The sequence below is a fragment of the Eurosta solidaginis genome, chromosome 5 (genome assembly GCF_040869045.1).
Source record: "Eurosta solidaginis isolate ZX-2024a chromosome 5, ASM4086904v1, whole genome shotgun sequence".
Lineage (NCBI taxonomy): Eukaryota > Metazoa > Arthropoda > Insecta > Diptera > Tephritidae > Eurosta > Eurosta solidaginis.
In genome coordinates, this window is record NC_090323.1 from 69,389,269 (window position 1) to 69,396,825 (window position 7,557).

The following is a 7,557-nucleotide window of genomic DNA, read 5'->3' on the forward strand; positions in this document are numbered from 1 at the left end:
TAACAAAATCAAATGAAAAATGGTGGTGAAAAACTTTCCAAATCCATATATAAGTTAAGGATTCTTTTATTGAGAAATCCAAAAAAATATATTTTTAGGGTCTTTACGACCTTTATTGAGTTACATCAAAAGTAGAACTAACTTTACAAAAATCATTAACTTATAACTACGCTTAATTAATTGGCCGACTCCGCTGGCGTTGCTGCTGCGTTTTGCTATTCCGCGAATTAGCCAACTTTAGTTGCGCATGTTGGGCTTCCTGTTTAAATGAATTGGAGCTTTAATTTGCTGACTTAGCGTCTGGCAATTTTGTGGGAAAGTATTGAACTTCCGCTCTAAATAAATTCAAGCTAATTTTGCTGACATTGCTTCTTGAGCTTTTATGTGAAATATTGTGCAACGAGAGTTGCATATCCGCTTTACCTGTATTTATTATTGCTTATTAATCATTTATTGTTGTAGCAATTGTTAACATATGCCATGTTAACACTTCCCCTCTTAAAAACGTTCGTCCCGAGCGTTGTCAAAAATAAGGTAAGTTATTAAAATTTATGTATGTGGGCTGCTCGTTTGAAAAATCTTTGATCTCACCTAGAGTGATGCTTGGTGCAGGTATCTGGTTAGTGTCAAGATTTGATGAAATTACTATCTTGTTTTTGGACTTCTTCCAGAATTTGCAAAAAATTATTATGATGATTAAAGTAGTCACAACTGCTCCAAGTGAAAGTGAGCTGTTGGATATAGTTGCTACTTTAAGAAGATTTATTCTGTGTATATTCTCTATGTGTAACTCTTTTAGAGCCTTGAGGGAGAGTAACTCAATTCGATTCTTTTCGATTGGTGCAGGTTGCAAGACTGCTGGGATAGCGGGAAATGGTACTATGTCATAGTTAATATAAGTTTGACTATTAATTTTCAGCGTTGAATTATGAAAGTTGATAAGTTGTGTTCCTGATATATTCTTAAGCTCGCCGTCTGTGAATATCTGTCCTTTAAAGCCATTAAGGAGTAATATACCGGATTTTATTTCTTCGATTTGGGGAATGTGGTGGCCGTTGCTTTTAGTGCAAGTTGAATTAAGACTACTTATTATCTAGGCATACAAGTTTTATTACTTATGTCAACTAAATGATTCTGTCTACAAATTTCTATTTTCTTATAGCTATCGCAAAGTTTTTTTATTCCGTAAATTTCTTTTTTTCCTCTTAATATTTTTTCGAATTCTATATCAATTATAGTGTTGTCTGCTTTTACAACAGGTCTTAAAATAATTTTTTGAAAATTTTCTTTAATAACTAGTGGTATTTTTACCAAGTAAAAAATTGTCATATTTTCACTAATAACATTTATATTGGCAATCTCTAGTGCCTCTTCCGCATTTTTAAACGGTATTTTCTCATCTTCGAGTTTTTCCATAGCAATTTCAATTTTATTTAACAATAGTGTATTCAATATGTCTTTTTTCGCCCACTGTATGGCGTATTTAATATTCGTCAATTCTTCCTTAATTAATCTTATTCTATTTTGCAAGTTGGTTATTGTTTCGTTTTCTACATAAATATCTTTCCTTATGTTATTAAAGAGATTATTTACTATATTTGTAATATTATTAATTTTTTCATTGAAAAGTTCATTTATAATTACTTGTTTATTATTATTATTGTTAATTTCGTTAAGATTATTTGTTATTACTTCAAGATCTTCATGATCTGGGCTTCCGGCGATGCATTTCCATGCCGTCCCTAAAATGTTTATAGATCTCTTTTGTTTCTTTTCAATTGGTTTGATCGTGTCTAATATCTGGAGGGATTGGGTTAGCTCGTGTATTAAGGTGGGATACAGGATGTTATCCTTAGGTATGTCCGATGAAATAAATTTGTACATGTCTGTCAAAAAATGTTCGTACTTGTTGAGGTCAATTATATGTATAAGCCTAAAGGCACCGTTCTGTATTTTTACTAGTCCGTCATTAATCGTCACTATTTGCGAGTTCGTATAGTCGTAAATGTCTACTGTCGCAGTGGCACAGTAAATTAACAGGAGTCTGAAAATGAAAGGGTAAATTTTTAATTTCTAATATTGCTTTTATGGACTACTTTTCCTGTTTCTGTTAAAATGGTTGAGTTTCTGTCTTCCTTTACTACTTCTTTACTAAACTTGGGGGAAATTTTCGTACCTAACCGTTTATTGATTTTCACATATACGGTTTCTCCTGGGTGAAAAATCTTTATGGGATGCCGGGTTTTATTATGATAAGAAAGATCTTTAAGCTGTTTATTTCTTAACTCGGAGATGTTTTCTTCCCTCGCTCTTTCGAATTGGCTTGGGTCAGTAGAGACTGTTCTCCCAAAAAACACCTCTATTGGTTTCTTTTTTGTTGTTGAGTGAATTGTATAATTATATTCGTAGACAGAGTTGTCGAGAAGTTCGGCGAATGAAGAGAAGGTGCGTTCTGCTTTTAAGCAACGCATTATTTCTGTGAGGGTCGAGTGGAATCGTTCCACTTGACCGTTAACGGAACTGGTATAAGGCGGTGTTTTGAAAACTTGTATGTTTAAAGTGTCCTCCATTAAAAATCTTATGGAAGCTGAGTTCAGGGATGTTTCGTTATCTATTATGACATATTCGGGTACGCCAAATTGAAAAAGTATTTCACGGAGAGGTTCTTTAACGTGTTCTATTGCTCTGGATTTAAGTATTTTGGTTTGAGCGTATTTTGAAAATTTGTCTATTGCTGTCAGGACTATGTTTCGGTCGGTCATGTAAATGTCGATGTGCAAAATTTGTCCTGGGAATTGAGGTATGGGAGTTTCTCCTAATTTTGGTTTACTGGGGTGTCTATCATATTTATTTTCTTTACAGGTTGAACATTGTTGAATTATTCTTTTAATTTTTGTAGTCATAGATGGGAAGTAGAAATTTTCGAGAATTTGAATTTTATTTTCTCGACAATTTCTGTGAGCTCTTTTGTGGGTTTTGATTATGATTTCTTCCTGTTCTTGTTCGTCTGTCACGTCCTGGACTTGCAGTTGTGTAAACCTGTTCTTATAGTTGCTAAAGTGGATTGGGTATATTTCCTGAATTTTTCCAATAATTCGTTCTTCTGTTTTAATACAGTTAACTACGGAGGGGTTGAGGTATCTTTTAAGGCGGTCTATCAAAATTTCTGGGCTATAGTCGGGTTCTTCTAAAATGTGCCTGTGGTAAGTGGGAAATATTATTTTAAATTGGTACGTTGAAGTTTCAGCTACTTTCAGAAATAGCTGATTTTTGAAAACATTTATTGGGATTTCGACGTGAGGAATTAAATTATCCGATGAACTCTCGTCACTATGTTGAGTTGAGGATAAAGAATTAATTGGTTCAGGTGGCATTCTTGAAAGGGCGTCAGCTACAACGTTAGTTGTGCCAGGTTTGAAGTGGAGTTCGTGATTATATTCCTCTAAAATGGATTTCCAGCGTTTCATTTTAGAGTTGTTGTTTTTATTGCTAAGAGCCTGAGTGAGGGGTTGATGATCTGTAAATATTTTTACTTTTGCTGAGCCGTAAAGATAGTTCCTGAAATTGTGTAGGGCCCATATTATAGCTAAAAACTCTTTCTCGTTTGTAGCATAGGCTTCTTCTGTTTTGTTGAGTGTTCTTGAAATGAATGCGATGGGTTTTTTATCCTGAGAAAGGACTGCACCAATCGCATAATTAGAGGCATCGGTTGTTAAATGGAAATCTTTGCTGAAGTCGGGGTATGCGAGTATAACATCGTCAGACATAAGGGATTTTTTTATTTTATTGAAAGCATCTTTTCCTTCTTCGTTTAGTTCGATATTTATTTTAGATGATTTGTTTTTGGATATACGCCCTTCTTCCCCTCTTAAGAGTATCGTTAGGGGTTTAGCCAACATGGCGTAATCTTTAATGAAGCGGCGGTAGTAGCCGGAAAGGCCTAAGAATGAGCGAAGTTGCTTAATGGTTTTTGGGTAAGGTATTTTTGATATTGCTTCAACCTTTGCGGGGTTTTTTGTAATTCCTCTTGAGGACATAATGAATCCTAGGAACTCTACAGAGTCCTTGAAAAAATGGCATTTATCGAGTTGGATCTTCATGTTAGAGTCTTCTAGAGTTTTAAAAATTTGCTGTAAGTGGAGAGTGTGCTCTTCTTCAGAGTTGCTGAAGACGACTATGTCATCGATATAGACGTAGCATAGTTTGCCGATGTGATGACGAAGAATGTCATCTAGGGTTCGCTGGAATATTGACGGGGCATTTTTGAGTCCGAATGGCAATCTCGTGAACTCGTACTTGCCATTATTGATTGAGAAAGCCGTTTTCTCAATATCGGATTCCTTGAGCGGGATTTGATGAAATCCGCTTTTTAGGTCTAACACGGAAAAAAATTTATTTTTCCCGAGCTGAGACAATACTTCATTTATCTGAGGTATTGGGTAGCGGTCTGCTACAGTAATCGCGTTAAGCTTGCGATAGTCGATAACGACTCGATACTGCTTGTTGCCTTGGGAGTCAGGCTTTTTCGCTACCACCCAAACGGGTGAGTTGTAAGGTGACCTTGATGGTCGAATAATGCCGTCATCTAGCATTTTGTTTATTTGGGATTCAACTTCGCTTTTGAGCGACATGGGGTAGGGATAGTATCGTGTATAAACAGGACTATCTTTATTGGTTCTGATTTCGCCTACGACTTTAGTGGTGTATGTAAGTTTATCGTTGGGTTCCGCGAAGAGACTAGAAAATTTTTCTACTAGATTATTGATTTTACTTTTCTGACTTGGTGACATGTTGTCTTCCTTAAGGTCAATTTTGTTAATTGATCCCGAAGCTAACTGTTTTATCCTAATTCTTGTGTTTCCTTTTATTTCCATAAAGTCATCCTTGACGTGGATCACAGCTTCGAGTTCCTTGAGGCTGTCGTTTCCGTGGATACCATGGAAGGATTTTAATGTAGGGAGGAGGTAAAATTTCAATTTGTTATCGGCGTTAAAAAGATTGAGATAGGTGTGTTCTTTGATTTCGATGTCTCCCGCTATTGATTTTGCAAAAAAAATTTTGTCGTTTCTGATTGGATTGGGAACAATGGAGGGCTGTATATAGTTTTTTGTAGATCCTGTGTCTATTAAAAATTTTACAGTTTCTCCACTCTTCAGTTTGCACTGGAAGTAAGGCAGCGAAGAGTGGTTCATCCTAAAAAATGTAGGTCTGTTGTGTCTAGGTAATTGTCCTTGTGTTGTTCGTCGCAGTTGTCAGGAGTGGTATAAGTTTCGTCGTTGTAATAATCTGCATTTGTCTGGTCGTCATTTGTCATGGTAGGGGAATATTCCTCAGGTTGGTCGGCATCTATATGGAAGTTCCTTTGGATTTTGTTTGGGGGAACTGGTGCTGGAGGGTTTTCGGTAGGGGGTCTTTTGTTAGTTGGGTCATTAGGACGCGGCCTATTCATATAATTTATGTTGCGCGTTCTCAGCGACTGGTCTATATCCATGGGTTCTGGACGGGGCTGAGGCTTCTGAAAGGGCCTCGGTGGTGGATAGTTTGGTTGCTGACCATAATGATTAGCTGGTTGGTGACGTTGGCCTTGACCACTTACCTGTGGTGGTTGGTATGGGTTGGTTGCGTACAACCTGGGTTGGGGCATGTATGCCAATTCTGGGTAGAATTCATTATTTAGCCTTCTAGGAGGCAAAGGTGGTCGAAATTCCTGCAGCTTTCTACCTTGGCCATTATTGCTTAGAGCATAATGTGACCTGAAATTCTGATTTTCTAGTTTAAGGCACAGGTGGAGTGCCTGAGGGAGGTCCGCCGGTTCTCTCATTCCTAGGAGTCTGGGGAGATCTCCTTTGAGGCCACGGACAAAAGTGTCTAGGGCTTTATCCCTATAGGTGCGGGTTAGTAGGTGCATGGCTTCTGTGCCGACTTCCATGCAGCCTAGTTTATTTAATATTAAGGACAAATGAGAGTATACCCGTTGGTAAAACTCTTGGATCGTAAGGTTACCCTGTACGAGTGAAGTCATTTGGTACTCGAAGGTACCAAGGTCGCGCTTGTCCGCGTAATGTAGTGTCAGGCATTTTGATATGGCCTGCCAGTCTAATGGAGTGTTGTACGACTCCAGGGCGACATCGGCGTTGCCCACAATTTTATTTCGTATAACATTAAGTATGCCATAGTATTTGGGAGTTCCTCTTTGAGGCTCGTATATTTGGAGGATTCTGTCCACACTTTTCCTCCAAGATGTGAATTCTCCTGGATTTCCAGAGAATTCCCGAAGACATCTTACGACATCCGGAATTTTGTCAAGTTCGGAAACATTACCGGTTAAATTTGTATCGATTGTAATGTCCGTAAAGTTCGAAAAATTCGCGTTAGGATTTAGGGCGGCTTGAACTAGGTTACGCCCCTCGGTTTTCAGGATGTTGGTGACAAGTCCTGAGACAATATTTGTAAGTTCTTCCATTGAAAACGCATTGGGGTTACGAGGAGCTTGCTGACCAGAAGATGCAGCTGGAGCTTGGGGTGCGTTCAAGATTGGTGGACGAACGAGGTTGTTTGGATTCATTTCAAATGTTAAATTTATTTGATATAATTAATTTCTTTTATTAATAGTGAAATTCAATGAACCGAACCAATTGAAAATCTAAAGTATAAAACCTTTCTTTAAGTTTTTCACAAGAATAAATTTATCACTTCTTTCTTCTTCTTATTTAAATTTTGGTAATTGATTCACTTTTATCATAAAATTTTCTCGGTGTTGTCACTAATTATTCACAAAGGTTAATTCTACACTCTTTTTATTTTACTTTTTATCAATCTAGCTCTCAATAGAGGCTTGTTACTATTCCTAAAATTTTAATTCTAAGGCGAATACTTTTTTCGCAGATTTTGCTTTGCAATTTTTCGTTTATCCAATAAAATTTCTCAAATTAATTTTTCATTTTACTTTTAACTTCAAAATAAGATTTTTTTTTTTCAACTTCACTTTTCAAACGATTTCCTTAGTAATCTACTATTCATTTACTTAAAAATTTTTATTTCACAAATTTTTTCACTTACTTATTTCTAAACTTAACTTACATTGCTAGCTTCTCCATTTTTTTGGGGAAGGTCCTTCGCGTACCGGCTGACGACTGGGCGTCTCCTTTTTGTCCTTGGTCGGTCTACTGGGGGGCCGATATACGCTGCTTCTATCCTCTGGCCTCGGTTGCTGCTTTCGTTGCTTCTTTCGTGTTTCCTTTTCTTAACGTATTCCACTCGAATATTGCACGCTTTCTTATTCGCGCGATTTTACACGGTTTTTTGTTTAGTGTTTTTTTGAACGGAATCTAAAGGATTTAATCACTACTTTTACAACCCGCGAACAACCGTAGGCCCCACGTTGGGCGCCAGTTAAGGATTCTTTTATTGAGAAATCCAAAAAAATATATTTTTAGGGTCTTTACGACCTTTATTGAGTTACATCAAAAGTAGAACTAACTTTACAAAAATCATTAACTTATAACTACGCTTAATTAATTGGCCGACTCCGCTGGCGTTGCTGCTGCGTTTTGCTAT